Below are 15,370 nucleotides of genomic sequence, written 5' to 3'. Positions count from 1 at the left end.
GGAACAAAACACCTGGTTTTGTTTCTGGATGTTTCAGCTGCCCCAGGCAGGGGGATTACTGCATTGACCTGGATTGTACCTGGGAAGCAGGGGTATTGCTCTACTGGACCAGAGGAGGGAAGATGCTTCCGGATTTGTCAGAATTAAAAGGAAGGAAACAAGACGAGGAAGGAGGGAGAACCGCACGAGTTTGCAGTCTAAGCACGGTGAGCAGGAACGAGCACACCTGACGCAGAAGTCATCTGATCTCAGCGGTCGGAGCACCAGGCAGGCAATGGGACCCTCGAGCAAGACTGGAAAACAGCGATTAGGGCGGGGTTGCAGGTGGTCTGGAAGAGTGTCTGGGAGCCGGTTTGCGCTGAAGACCAAGAAGGACGTCATACCTGGAAGCCTTGATTTTGGAATGAAGGAGCTGACGCTGCTGAAATCAGTGGGAATAAGCAGCGTGTGGATGAGCATCCACGCTGCTCACTGATGAGATGGAAATGAGCCGCAGACACGGGGATGCGGGGGAATCCTAATACAAGTGGCAAGAGGCATATGCTCCCTTTCCTGGCATCCTGGAAAGATCCCGCAGGATTCTGCTTCGCTATCTAGACCGCCTGCTCCGGGCCGGCTCCTCCTGCCTGGCCCTTCACACCACCCTGAGGTTAACCCCCGGGAGCAGAGCAGGGGCAGCTAGCGAGTTAGTAACTGCCCCCAGACTCACTTCCAGAGCGCCCCTCCTGGGCCTGGTAGGCGTGCCTGGGCTGAGTCACACTCCACTGGGCTTTCTTCTATTTTAAACCATAGTAAGGTAAGATGAACTGAGTATGAGAGAAGCTGGGGAGGGGGGAGGGGATAGGGGGTGGGACTGGAGGAAGCTCATATGCAATGCTGCCCATGCTACAGAGTGGGAAGGTTGGGGATGAGTTTCTGGTACAGAAAGTGGTCAAGGGAATTTTCTCTCCACCTCCTTGCTCCCAGCAGGAAGGGCCTCTGAGGCATTGAGCACCTCCACCACTTCTTACTATGCAGCTATGTGACCTTGGACAAATTACACGCTGGTGCTGTGCCTCATTCGCTCTCTGTAAAATGGGGGCAGGACTACGGATCCCTAATAACAAAAAGTTCCGAGAACCAAACCCTTTCTTAATTCACTTAAAGACAAAACCTGGCCTAAACTGATGTACATAAAGCCTTTTACAGGCTTTAGACCACTTGTGATTATTTGTTTCCCTGAAGGCACATTGACTAGTTTGTATGAGAAGTGCTTCAGATCCTCTTGGGGAGTTATGTTATATAAATTACAGGCATGTGTTACCTTGCTAACATCCAAACAATTCTGAATTCTGAATCAGAGCTTGCTGCAAAGGCTTGAAATCTACAGCACCTACTGCCTCGTGTCCTGGTGAGGATTAAAGGAAGAATGCATGTAAAATGCTCAGAACAATGCCTGGTGCAGTGTTAATTGTATTATTAGATTGCTAGTGTTAGAGCCGGCTTTGTTTCTCAGCCTGACTAGTCCAGGCGGTACCTCATTCCTCTGTCACACTTCCACGAGTAGATGGACTCTAAGTGCCCCTAAGAAAACTGAAACTGTACCTTGCTTTTAGCTGTTCGCTGATGTGGTTTTGTGGTAGGGTATTTAGGGAGGTACTCCTTCGTTTATGTAAATGATCTCTGTGCTCCTCCCCACCCCCTAGCTCCTTCTGTTTGAAGAAGGCAGCTAATCCCTGTGTTTCCTACTTCAAGGGCATTTGCACCATCCTTTTGAGAGAGCTCATTCTCACTAAACACCTTATATATCCCAGGTGTCATGGTGGGGAAAGGGGAGATAGGCTGGATGGGGTAGGGGGCTTTTCAGCAGTTGGAGAGAAGAATGACTACTCTAGAGTGGAAGGGGTGGGGATTGGTGGTCTCCTGAGCCCCTGCCGCACCAGGCAAGCTCTTGGTGTCACACAGCTGTGTGATGCATCTATTAGATCTAGAGAACCTGGCCCCACAGTTTTGGCAGATTCTGGAGTCCACACTTGTCACTGGAAATAATAGAGCAGCCTGCCTTCTCCTTAGAAGAACCCTTGTGTTGGGTAATGAGGGTATCAGCAGCAAGATTAATGGGCTGAAGAACAAGTGGTCCTGATTCCAATGGTACTGAAGGCCCTTCTAGATTTTTGCAAGACCCTAGAGAAGGAGAACCTCCACTCCAGGCCGCAGTGATGCCTGACAGTGGATCTCCCTACATCCCTACTGGCACGGGATGAGTGGAAAGTAAAGCTATGTAATATTTTTATGTACATCTGAGCTAGTAAACTAATATTCATACTTGGGACACCAGATCCAAAAGATCTACCTAGACCATGATTGTATATATATAGATATGAAATGTCTGGAAAAGGGAAACAGAGACAGAAAGCAGACCTGGGCTTGGCTGGTGCTGGGAGTAGCTTTGACTGCAAACAAGCTCGAGGGTATTTTTGGGGTGATGAAAATATTCTAAAACTGGATTGTAATGACTGCACAACTATTAGTGTAATTAAAATCACTGAGTTTACAGTTATAATGGATGAATTTTGTGGCATGTAAATTATACTTCAGTCGAGTTGCAGAAAAACACCAAAAAGAACATTAGAGCCTGAGGTAAATAATCATATTGTCCCAGAAAGGATATGTCCCTTCTCCTGTTGGGCCAACATCTACTCAGTAGCTGAGCTGGTCTGGGCTTCCTTTGAGCTTTAGATTCAGTTCACCATTGACTCCAAATATTCTGAGGATGGGTTCCTCGAAAAGTTCAACAGAATTACCACATGACCCAGCAATCCCACTTCTAGATATACACCTGAATGAATTGGAAAGAGGGACTCAGACTGATTTCCTCTTACTGATATGCAGCATCTGCCTGTACAGTATGAGGAGTGAGGTGTATAGTCGAGGCCTCCATCAGAAAGAGGCTCTGGGAGTAGACTCTCAACTGCCGCCAATTTGCAGCAGATTCAGCCAAGTATCTTGAATCCCAGGGAAAATGGCACCGCTTTATGAAACGCCAGAGAGTGTGTGTTTGTGTGTGTGTGTGTGGTCCTTGTTCCTCTCCTTCATCCTATGTCCCTAAATCATGAAACAATAAACTCATTGGGAAGGAGTTGGGTATTTATCCTTTAGGGGATTGTTGGTCCTCTGTGAATATTAAATAGGAATACCATAGTAATAATACTACTTATTAATGGCTTCCTACTCCTTTCCCATTGCGTATACAGAGAAGCTCTCTTAGTGCCTGCCATCTTTCTATCAAATCAAGGCAGAACATGGAGTTAACATTAAATCTTTGTTTCCCTCTTTTGCTGTAAAACTGTTGAGTTCTTGGAGCAAAATTTTCTGTTAAAGTCTTAATTAGCCAGAGCCAGTGATTTGGAAAAATAATCATGATATCACAATTCTTTGTCATGGTCTGAAAAGTATTGTCATTATCTTCTATGTATGTTTGAGGAGTGAGAAATAGTCTCAGTACTTCATTTTCTGCATAGGTTCTTGCTTCTAATTAAATAATTCACCTGTCAGTGTTGACACACACGTGATTTGTCTGTTTTCCATCTCATTTATTTTTTCCACAATGAGACATCTCTCTTCTCAGAAGTCCCTGGTGGAGTGGGGGACACAGGCCTGGGTGTCAGGCTACCTGGGCCCAGCCTGAGACGCAGGAAGGGGCAGAGTACCCTGGGACTTACCTCTCTATCAGGGAGGTAAAGAGGCCAGGACAGGTGAACTCTTAGCTTCCGTCTAGCTCTAAAAAAAACGTGAATTCCTTTTGGTTCATTGTGTTTGGTGTCCTATTTCAGTAGTCACCAAATTAACTTAATTTCAGTTTAGGCTTTTTGTTTGTATTAGTCAGGGTTCTTCAGAGAAACAGAACTACCGTGTTTCCCTGAAAATAAGACCTAGCTGGTCAATCAGCGATAATGCGTCTCTTGGAGTAAAAATTAATATAAGATCCAGTCTTATATTATGTTAGATAAGACCTGGTCTTATAGTATAGTAAAATAAGACTGGGTCTTATATTAATTTTTACTCCAAAAGATGCATTAGAGCTTATTGTCTGGATAGGTCTTATTTTCGGGGAAACATGGTAATAGAATGTAATATATTCATTTTCTGGGACAGATATCTACACCGTGTAAGCATGTCTGACTTTATATGAGGTAGAAACCCTAAGAATGTTAGGATGGGTGGTTGATAATTAGAGGATTGGGTGTTTGAATACTAAAGAAATGCCACTTTTTTTTTTTTAAAGATTTTATTGGGGAAGGGGAACAGAACTTTATTGGGGAACACTGTGTACTTCCAGACCTTTTTTTTTTTTTTTTTCCCCAAGTCAAGTTGTTGTCCTTTTTCAGTCTTAGTTGTGAGGGCACAGCTCAGCTGCAGGTCCAGTTGCCATTTTTCTAGTTGCAGGGGGCACAGCCCACCATCCTTTGCAGGAGTTGAACCGGCAACCTTGTGGTTCAGAGGACGCATTCCAACCAACTGAGCCATCCGGGAGCTCAGTGGCAGCTCAGCTCAATGTGCCGTGTTCAATCTTAGTTGCAGGGGGCAGAGCCCACCATCCCTTGCCGGACTTGAGGGATTGAACTGGCAACCTTGTGGCTGAGAGCCCACTGGCCCGTGTGGGAATTGAACCGGCAGCCTTCGGAGTTAGGAGCATGGAGCTCTAAGCACCTGAGCCACCGGGCCGGCCCCGAAATGCCACTTTTTATACCTCAAGATGGTGAAATGGGACGCATCACTTACAGGTACTTACCGTTGAATTATTTTATTGACCCTCTCTGCTGCATTTGATACCTGTGATCACATGCTCTGTGCTTTCCCCGCTGCTCCGAATGCCCCATCTGAGAGCTCGCTCATAGCTGAAATCTTTGTGTTCCTGACACTCCCCCTCAGCACCCTTTAATGCTTAATGCTTCTATGCTCTCCTTCCCCACCCTGGACAATCTCACTGACCCTCATGGCCTTCGCATACCCTCCTCCAAGCTTCAGATGTCTGTAATCAATTGCTTGCTGGCATCTCAAAATCAACATGTTACAACCCCGAAATTCATTATTTTGGCCAAACTGTCTTCTCCTTGCTATTCTCCATCGCAACTTACGTCATTCACATTCACCCATTTGTATACATTAGAAATTTGGAAGCACCTCTGACTCTTCCCCCATAGTGAATTAATCATCAAGGCTTGCCCCTTGTTACTTCTTAACTTTTCTGGAATCTATTAGCATTTCTACTTCCATCAGTGATGTGCTGGTAAATGGTTAACCACCTGCTCTGGAGGGAAGCCTTGCTTTACAGCAATTATTAATTTCTGTAGAGCAAATATTCCTACTGTGGATGATTTCAAGCTATCCAAGGTTTCACAGTCTCTCCCCCAAATTCCTGGGGACTTAATTGTCTTCTGTGAGATGATAAAAGCCAGCTCCCACGCACACTGGCCCCAGCTCCCATTGATGCTTTCTCAACCTGTGCGTCTTGTTCCGACCTTCTTTTGCCTCAGCCATTCCATAGCCAATGCCAAAGAGGTCTGCTCCAAACTGAGACCTGACCATGCTGGTACCCTGCTGAGATGCCCTTGGGAGATTCGATCCCCATCTCCTACCAGCTTACGCATTCATGCCCACCGCACCCGTGTCATTTCCAGTCACCTTGCAGTGTTGTCCCTGTCACACTGCGTGTATGTCTTTCCTTGCTACCCTTCTCATGCTGTCTGCCCACTTCCATTCCCTTCCTCTGTTCCTGGCTTCTATCCTTTTGTTCTTTGAGGCTCAGCTCAGCTGAAACCTCCTCCAGCCATTCTTCAGATTGGGTTGGGTGCCCCATCCCTGTGTGTCTATAATAACATTAGCAGGCTTTGATTGCTGTGCTTACAACCTTGCACCCATGGGGCTTTGTTCTGTTTGTTTGTTTTGATCTTTTTTCTTTCTATTCTGTAAGCGACTTAGGGAGAAATCACGTATTGAGATTCTCACCCCCATCTCTACCCCAGCTTTATAGCTACAGAGCATAGAACAGTGGCTCTCTCATTGAAATCAATCAATAAATGCTTCTTAATCATCAAATGTGTGTGTGTGTGTGTGTGTTTGGGATATGGCGGAGGTTAACAGTTGTCCAATTATCTATTGCTGTATAACAACCCCCCTCCCAACCACACAATTTTTGGCTTAAAACTGTTAAAATAAAAAACAAACAGAGACCAACCTTGAAAATTCCCTGAGCAGATAAAATTAGTTTAGTCATACCAGCAAAGCTTAATTTAGCTGATTTTGCAAGTCTAACTTGACCTGGTTTATTTCTTGCTTATGCCTCTGGAAATCAGAAGCAAAACTTGAACTCTTTCCCAAGGTTGATATGAGGTAACTGCTGACCTATTTCCCTGTCATTTAAGAAAATTCTAATGTAATAACCAATCCCTGTGAAGAACAGTCACTGCTTTCTCACTCTATAAGCTGTGAGATTTATAGCAATATTCCATGTTTGGGTTTGAAATGTTCTTACTTTGCAAACTGTCTTTTGGTGTGAACCCAATAACCTTTTACTAATCACTACTTTGGTGATTTGTTGGTTTTACTTCTGTTATTTCTGAACTTTTGACAAAACAGTAACAATTATTTTGCTCATGAATGTGGGAGTTAGTCGGGCTCTGCTTGGCGGTTCTTGACTGAATTCTTTCGGCAGTCAGATGGCATCTCAAAACCTGGGAAGACTCAAAGGGCTGGGGCTCCGTGGGCTCTTTCCCCCCTGTATACCTCCCACTCCATGCACATGGCTGCTTCAGGGTAGCTAGACTTCTTCCATATGATCCAAAGTGGACTTCCTCTGCCCTGCCACCCCCCCCCCCATTCTGATTGTCATCTATTCAGTTTTGGGAGGGTACAGCCCCCAGACTCCAAGATGGTTTTGGAGGTGTGGTTTTCCTACTTTCAGTGTCTCTTTGACTAAGTTTCAGGTCAGTTGCTCCGTTGCGTTTCCCTCAGCACCTGAGGCTGAAAACTCTTTCCCAGGTTTTTTGGCAGTTGACTGTTTGTCTCCCCAACATCACAAAAATGGCCCATTGGAAGCCAAGGAGTTGAGAGAAACCCTTGGGAGATCTGACTGGCAGATTTCAGGTCAAGAAAAAATAAAATTCATGAGTTTTTTGGGGGTCGGGGGGAAACTTCTGTTTTCTGTCCCAGTTCTTCTAGGTCCAGATCTCTGACATTTGAATGGGTTCCTCTTTTACTTTCCCTCATTTGTCACAGATAACATCTTAATCAGTAATTTGCAACAATAGAGTAATTTTTTTGCATACTATTTCATGCAATAGATGCTTTTTGTAAAAAGACAAGCTTTTCGATGATAAGCCATAAAAATGATCGTTAAGAGTTTGGCAGCTAAGCAGGAAAGACAGCCAGCAGTCTCAAGACTTGGGCTCAGATCCTCTCGCCACCATTTAATAGTTGCTTCACTTCTCTGAGTATCGGTGTCCTCATCTGAAAAACGGATAACACCTGCCTTACTCGCCTTCTAAAATCATAAGGATCAAAGCTGGTGGAAGCTCAGATGTTGCACCTGCCTGAGTCTGGACAGTGGGTGAGGGAAGGGCTCAGCGAGGAATCCATGGTTTCTGCCAGCGCTTCTGCTGTGGGGAGGCTGCCCCTCGGGCTCTCGCTCTGCAGCCAGATGATTTGCTTCCTCCCTGTGTGTCCCTGGCGCCTTTCGAGCTGCTGCCCCAGAGCTGGAACTCAGAATGAGTGAGTCAGTCAGCAAAATGCTCTTCCCCACTTCTCCTGCCTGGCCCAAACTGACTCATCTATCCAGTCTCAGATGAAACATCATTTCCTTAAGAAAGCCTTCCTTGGGGCTGCCGGTTAGCTCCCTTGGTTAGAGCGCGGTATGCTTGACGGCAAAGTTGCCGGCTCGATCCCTGCATGGGCCACTGTGAGCTGCGCCCTCCACAACTGGATTGAAACAACTACTTGGCTTGGAGCTGATGGGTCCTGGAAAAACACACTTAAAATAAATAAAAGTTAAAAAAAGAAAGAAAGTCTTCCTTGAGCACGCCCCACCAGGCCCCACTCTCCTGGACTAGGGTCAGGAAATAGATAGCAGATATTAGGATAAAAAAAGCTTTAAAAATTAAGAATCTAATCAAGGCTGAAGAAGTTAGCTACAACCTCAGTGAAGATTACAGATTTCTCTGCGCAGATGGAAGAAGTCAGAAATGGCATCCCTTCAACTCAGAAAAGCTCAACCGTATAAAGAACTCAGACACGATATAGTAACTGTGAAAAGGGCTCATTCTTAAATTCTCCTAACATTGAAGATACTAGAATGTTTCAACTTAAATACATTTACAGTCAGATTACAATTAGATGATTTTAGATGGGAATTATAAGGCTGACTTCTTGGTCCAATTAGGCAAATTTTCTTAAACATTGCAACTACATAAATACCAAATATGCACACTCCTTAACGTAAAAAAAAAAAGTCAAAACACATAACTCTTAAAGATTTAACGCATGCTTTAATTCTAAATCTTCCTGGGGTTAAAAGAAGCTTCTTCTGTAGTAGGCAGAATTCTAAGATGACTCCCACCCCTTGCGTATGGGTGGAACTTGGAAATATGATGAGATGTTATTCCCATGACTAGATTACTAACCAGTTGACTTTGAACAAATCAAAACAGATTCCTGGAAGGGCCTGCCTTAACCAGGCAAGCCTTTACAAGGTGAAGCATCGGAGTAATGTGCTCCTGCTGACTTTGAAGATATAGCTGACCCCTGACCAACAGACAGAAAAAACACTGGGACCTCAGCCCTACAACCACAAGGAATTCGATTATGCCAACAACCAGTGAACTTGGAAGAGGATCTTTAGATGAGAACCACAGCCCCAGATTTCAGCCCGATGACACCCTGATCTTACCTGTGCGTGAACTCCTAATCCACACAAACTTTGTAATAGAAAACTACTATTCCCTCTGTGGTGGGCTGAATTGTGTCCCTTCACCCAAATATGTTGAAACACTGACCCCTTATGACCTTATTTGGAAATAGGGTCTTCGCAGATGTAATCAAGTTAAGAGGAGGTCATACTGAATAAGGGTGGGCCCTAAATCTGATGACTGGCATCCTTATAAGGAGAGGGAGATTTGGGGACACACTTGCACACACACAGGGAAGATGGTCAAGTGATGATGCAGGCAGAAACTGGAGTGATGTAGCTAAAACCCAGGGAATGGTAAGGCATGGATGCAGACATCAGATCTGGATCCTAGACAGTCGCACTAGCTGGGCTTTTGGGACACTCATCTCTCCTGGTTCTCCTCCTGCCATTTTCAGTGGCCCCTTCTACTCAGCATCCTTGCTGGCACTCCTCCTATTGCCCTCTAATGGCTGGAGTCCTCAGGGCTCCGTCCGGGCTCTACCCTCTGAGTCTCTCGCCAGGTGATCTTGTCATTCCCTTGTCTTTAAATCCCATCGATGTGTTGATTACACCAAACTTGACATCCCCATGTCAGGCGCCTTGAGTTTCCTTCTGGAACATACAAAAGCAGGTCTGATGGCATCCCCGTCCAGCAATGCCGAGGATGCCACCCGACCCCCCCACCTTCATTCTTCATTTGACTTCCTTCAGATCTCAGTGAGCTTACATTTAACCTTCTCTGACCGACGTAGCATTGGATCCATGTCACTTCGTCCTGCTCATTTCCTTCTCAGTATTTTTTCATTCCCTACAATGTTATTCACTTCTTGTTCACTTGACTGTTATTGGTTGTACTCTCTAGAATTTTAGCTCCATGAGGAGACCATGTCTCTCGTTTACTTTTCTGGGCCCAGAGCCACGCAAAGTGCCTGACCAAAAGCAGCTGCTCAGCAATACCTGATGAACACATGAAAGGTTGTCCTGAGCAGGTCACCTAACCTTGCTGAGGTAATTCCATCTATTCTATAATTTTAAGAGGATTCTATGGGATATAAGGTGGTATACTTGGAAGAGCCCAGTCTGCTACCTGGCACATAGCAGATGTTTATTAAAAGTTAGTAAATGTAAATTAAATGTTATTTCCTTCCCCTTTTTCTGGGCCATACATAATAAGCTTATAACATGCACCTAAAAGCCCTTCATTAAATCTGGTGTGATGCACGTCACATAGTTCTAAACTGAGTGTACTTATTATCTAGTATACAGATGCACTGGGCTGTGTTCTCAGAGACAATGATTTAAATGGTGTGTATCCTGCTATGTGTCAAAGTTTGAGATCCAGTTATATGGAGTATACATTAAAGTGCAGTACTGGGTATATTAGTCAAAGTTCTCCCGAAGGGAAAAACACAATAGAAGACTGTCTGTCTGTGTGTCTGTCTGTGTGTCTGTCTATCTTCTATCTATCTATCTATCATCTATCTAGCTATCTATCTATCTATCTATCTATCTATCTATCTATCTATCATCAGTAGGGTAGGCTGGCAGGCTGGACATTTAGGTAAGACTTGATGTTGCAGTCTTGAGTCTGAATCACACAGGGAGCAGGCTGGAAACACAGGCAGGATTTTATGCTTCGGTCTTGAAGAAAATTCCTTCCATTTTGGGAAACTTCAGTCTTTGCTCTTAGGGCCTTCAACTGGACGAGGCCCACCGCATTATGAAGGGTAGTAAGCTTTACTCAAAGGTACTGATTTAAATATTAATCACATCTAAAATATACCTTCACAAAAACATCCAGATTGGTGTGTGACCATACAACTTGGCATTCTGTCCTAGCTAAATTAACCATGACACTGGGCAAATATTTTAATGATCAATTTTAAGAAGAATGTTGAAATAGTCTAATATTATGTTGAAATAGTCTAATATTTCTTCAGTTTTAGCCTGAGTTTCATGGAGAACCTATAATACAAAATCCTTACTCCTTCTTGCAGGAGTTTGTTATTGATTTTTCTTTTCAGTGTTTTCCCCATTAGTCTAAACAGATTCAATACTTTGGAGGTGGGAAAACAGTTCTTAGTTAGGAGTTTATTAATCATTACTCACCCAGACTGGCAAGTCTAGAAGTCTCTCTCCTTAAAAGAAAGACATCTGTGTGTCATATACCCCACTTCAAATATTGTTTATTATTTCATTCAAAAAGCCACAAAAACAAAACAAACAAAACAAACCAATTCCAGACCGCTAGTCACTATGCTGGATGCTAGTTACAATGACAAAATGTGGCTTTGGTTTTCTAATTGTTTTTTGCTGGTTGTCACAGGGCCCCTTAAATCTCATGACTTGTTTGACTAAAGAAAACAGGCACTTCATGAAACTGCAAAGGAAATGGAAAGGAAGTAGCAGGAAAGACCCCTTAGCTTCTGAGATACTCATTAGAAGTTGGGAGAGATTTGTCATGAAGTGATATAAAGCATTTTTCCAGCAGGAAACAATTTGTTGAGAATAGTTCCAGGTATGCAGTGGGCCTCCTGATGCTCATTAAGTCTAATCTGATTTTCTCAGCCTGTGACTATCTGTGTCCGGTAGAAGGCGCCAAAGGAAAGCACTCATATTGGCTGAGACCCTTTCTTTTGCTCCATTTTAGTGTGACATGTGGATCAGAATAAGAAGTGGACAAGAAAATAGTTGCTTCTCCTCGCACGTGGTATATTGTAGAATAATGGAAAGGTAGGTCAAACACAGACTTCCCAGTAAAACGGCACCTAGACACAGAGTTAGCACAGGAAATTGTGTGTGTGTGTTTGTGGGGGGGGGGGGGGACAGAGCCCCAGAGAGTAGTTTACAGGCTCTCGGCCTCACGTGAAGGGGTGCTGGCTCGGGTGGTGGATGGCCGTGGGCTGTGGCTGATTGGCCATCGGCTGTGGCCTGTTAGCCGATTGGCCGCTGGTATAACTGCTACGGCTACGGAGGAGAGCCGAGGACTGCCGAGGATTGCCGAGGAGCTGAGCAGAGCCGAAGAGAGCGGAAGAGGAGAGCCGAGAAGAGCGGAAGAGAGGAGAGGAACAGAGTCAAGAGAGTGGAGGAGAGTCGTCGGTCGGTCGGTTGGCGGAAAGGCGGGCGGCAGGTCGCGCGTCCAGTGGGCCCAGCCTCCAGTGAGACCATAGTGGTATGACTCCCCTACCTATGGCTCCGTGGGAGTTCCTTTTTGGCCTCACCATATCCTGCGTTCTTATGTGGGGAGCGGGAGCAGAGACCCCGCAGGCCGCCCCGCCTGAAAAATGGGGCAGCGAGCAGGGTCTCCCGCTCGACAGTGTGTGTGCACGTGAGTGCGCACGCGTTTCTGAAATGAAACAGCAAAGAACGGAAGTGATGAAAAATTCTTCAAGAAAAGGTGACCAGAAAGTATTCTAGAAAAACCTATGAAGATAATTAAAAAGTTGGAGAAGATGAGAGAGAGAGAGGAGAGCTCAAGTGAACATAAGACTTGGAACTTGGGTGAAAAGTATTAATATGGGGAACTCCAGAAGAAGGGGTCCTAGTCCTCTGTTTCTTGTAGTCCTCATAATAGTGAATGGAATTTCAGTGAATACCATATAAGTGGAGGATGAGGGGAAAAGACACCAAATCATTTAGAACCAATTCAGTGGAATTCTTTGTGTCAAGGGACTTAAAAGTCTAGTGCTCACAAACTGCATGTGGTACCTGTTGGGGAAGGTGGAAGTCAAAGCTTTAGGTACTCACAGAGGAAGCACCCTACTGTGGAAAGGAGACAAGAAAAAAGCAAAGTTGAGTTGGAATGGTAGACCTACTGGGTTCACCTTCTGTTTGTTACACTTTTAGAATCTCCCATTAAAAGAACCGATAAGGTGGAAGATGCCCAGAGAGATTTTCTGCCGGCTGCAGTTAAAGGATCTCTTGCTCAGTTTAGAAGCTGCTTCCAGAGCGTGACCATCGACATAATTTGGAAAAAGTTCCCTGTGTCCTATGCCACCCATCCAGAGACATTTCAAAAAGGAACACAAAGGAGAGCACTAATGACGTATTCTTGTGAGCACACACAGGTGACCACTGAAGACGAGACTAAGAAGCTACCATAGATTCTTCCTGAGAATGTTGCTTCTCTCAGGGTTCCCTGCAAGTTATAAAACTCCTAAGTGAACCAATGCTACAGGACGAATAGATAATGCATAACAATATACAAATGTTATAGGCTTTGCAATTTACTTCAATTCCAAGTAACTTCCAACATTGGGTGCCAAAAAACTAGACGTTCCTTTCTTCCAGGAGACTTGATTTCTTACTCAAAGAGTATGCCATCCAGGTTGTTAAAAGTTTGAGCTGAATTATAAAATCTTTGGAAGGGAGTGGTGCTTAGTCCACGTTATTCCAATTAATCATTCAAAAAAGATCTCCTAAACATACTCCGATAAACCAGTGGCTGTTAAATTTGTGTGCTAAAGAATTGTTACCAGGAATGACATTGTACCTCGTTCTTCTGCTGGGCTAGTAAGGTATTTGTCGTCCTCACGAATAGGATGTGTACTTGGATAAGCAGGATGTCCTCCTCCTTTCTCTGACTTTTAACAACGTATCTCTTTGATTTAGAGGTATGTGCAAACCTGGAATCCTGCTGGGCAGCTGCAAGAAGCCTTGACCCAAGTAGGAGCTGCAGCAAAGCGTTTTCTAACTGGGGCTAAGTCTCTCTTTGTCCTGCTCGTTACTATCTACCTAACTACCCCATCAGAATCACCTGAGGTTCAGGTTAAGATGCAGATTCCTCGGCCCAAACTTCACACTGTCTGAGTAGAGATTGGGGGTAGAGCCTAGGAATTTGAATGTTAAACAATCATTTCAGATGACTTCAATGCAGAAGAGCGAAGGACCTCTTTTAGAGAAATATTGCCCTGAGCAAAGGCAGATTGGTCAATCAGAGAGGACTTGAAGCTCACTTCTCCATTCATTCATTTTTTCATTCATTTATTCATTTACTTACTCCCTCTCTCCTGAACACATTAATTCAACACACATTTCTGGTGCCTTAACATTGTACTTGGTGATGTGGGACATAGTAAATATAAAGAGACTCAGTTCTTGCTCGAAAGGAACTTGTATCTCAAGCCTGAGATATATGTAATATATATATATATATATATATATATATATATATATATATATATATATATATATCATATATGTCCATATGTATACACGAGGTGTGATCAAAACATTCGGTGAATGTTTAAATTAAAAAAACGTATTACAGTGAAAGATGCATTGCCATTAATCCCTCACAAAATACTCCCTCTCACTTTGAACACACTTATCCCAGCACTCTTGCCACTTTCTGAAGCAGTTCTGGAAGTCCTCTTTCACGAGTGTCTTTAGTTGCGCTTTCCTGGCTGCCTCCATGTCCTGAATTAGTTTGACTTTGGGGACGCGCCAGAAGTCACATGGTGCCAGATCCGGTGAATTAGGTGAGTGAGGACACACCATAATGTTTTTGTTTGACAGAAATTGCCATATATCAGAAGCAATGTGTGACACGGAGCGTTATCATGATGGAGGATGATTTATGGCACACTTTAAAGCATACCTTCTCTTCTTAACTGTAGCTTACACCTGAATGACTGCACTAAACAAGTTGAAACTTGTCACCGTTATTAAGGTTTGACGCGTCGCTTCCCATATTGAAGATGCCTGCCTTCCCATTGGATAGCACTCGGCAGCGCCATTCATTCTCTCTCTCTCTCTCTCTCTCTCTCTCTCTCTATATATATATATATATATGTATATATGTAGATGTATATATGTATGTATATAGAATGTATATTATATATATAATATATTTATATATATATATATATATATATATATATATATATATATATATATATATATATTATACACACACACACACACACACACACACACGAGGGCCAAAAAAACGTATACACATTTTAAGAACTGTTATATATGCTCAAGTATTAGTTCACCATCATCAGAAGTGTATGGATGCTGATGGTAACCACTTTGAGCACCTCTTGTAATTGCAGAATTCAAATGTGACTTGCATTCCTCTTTTGTTATTGGTATATATTGAGTTTTCCATTTTTAATAATTCTTTCCTTTCTTAAAATATGTATACATTTTTTTGCCATATATCTACATCTCCATATATAGATATATGCCATATATGTGTATATATATATATGTTATATATGTATTCACAGGATGTACAGTACAGCATAGGGAATATAGCCAATGGCACTGTAATAGCTATGTATGGTGTCAGATGGGTGGTAGACTACTTGGGTTTATCACTTTGTGAGGTGTGTCAATGTCTAATCATTATGTTGTGTTGTACACCTGAAACTAATAATAAAAAACACCTCATCATGAGAAAACAGAAGTTGCTCTTGATGAAGTTTGCCCCTAGTGGCC

At 43.6% G+C, this 15,370-nt stretch overlaps 1 protein-coding gene across 1 annotated transcript in view; it reads left to right on the top strand.

Moving 5' to 3' along the window:
• The first annotated feature begins 288 nt into the window (after positions 1-288).
• The window catches only part of LOC148759163 (ankyrin repeat domain-containing protein 26-like), a 101,446-nt gene continuing 86,364 nt past the window's right edge, over positions 289-15,370 (top strand). The window contains exon 1 of the mRNA XM_088799965.1: positions 289-796. The gene's annotated coding sequence lies outside the window, so the exon portion shown is untranslated. The remainder of the gene's footprint in view (positions 797-15,370) is intronic.

The sequence above is a fragment of the Rhinolophus sinicus genome, chromosome 1, assembly GCF_057876585.1.
Source record: "Rhinolophus sinicus isolate RSI-liver-muscle chromosome 1, RSI-T2T, whole genome shotgun sequence".
NCBI classification, from domain to species: domain Eukaryota; kingdom Metazoa; phylum Chordata; class Mammalia; order Chiroptera; family Rhinolophidae; genus Rhinolophus; species Rhinolophus sinicus.
This window is presented reverse-complemented; position numbering and strand designations above follow the sequence as displayed.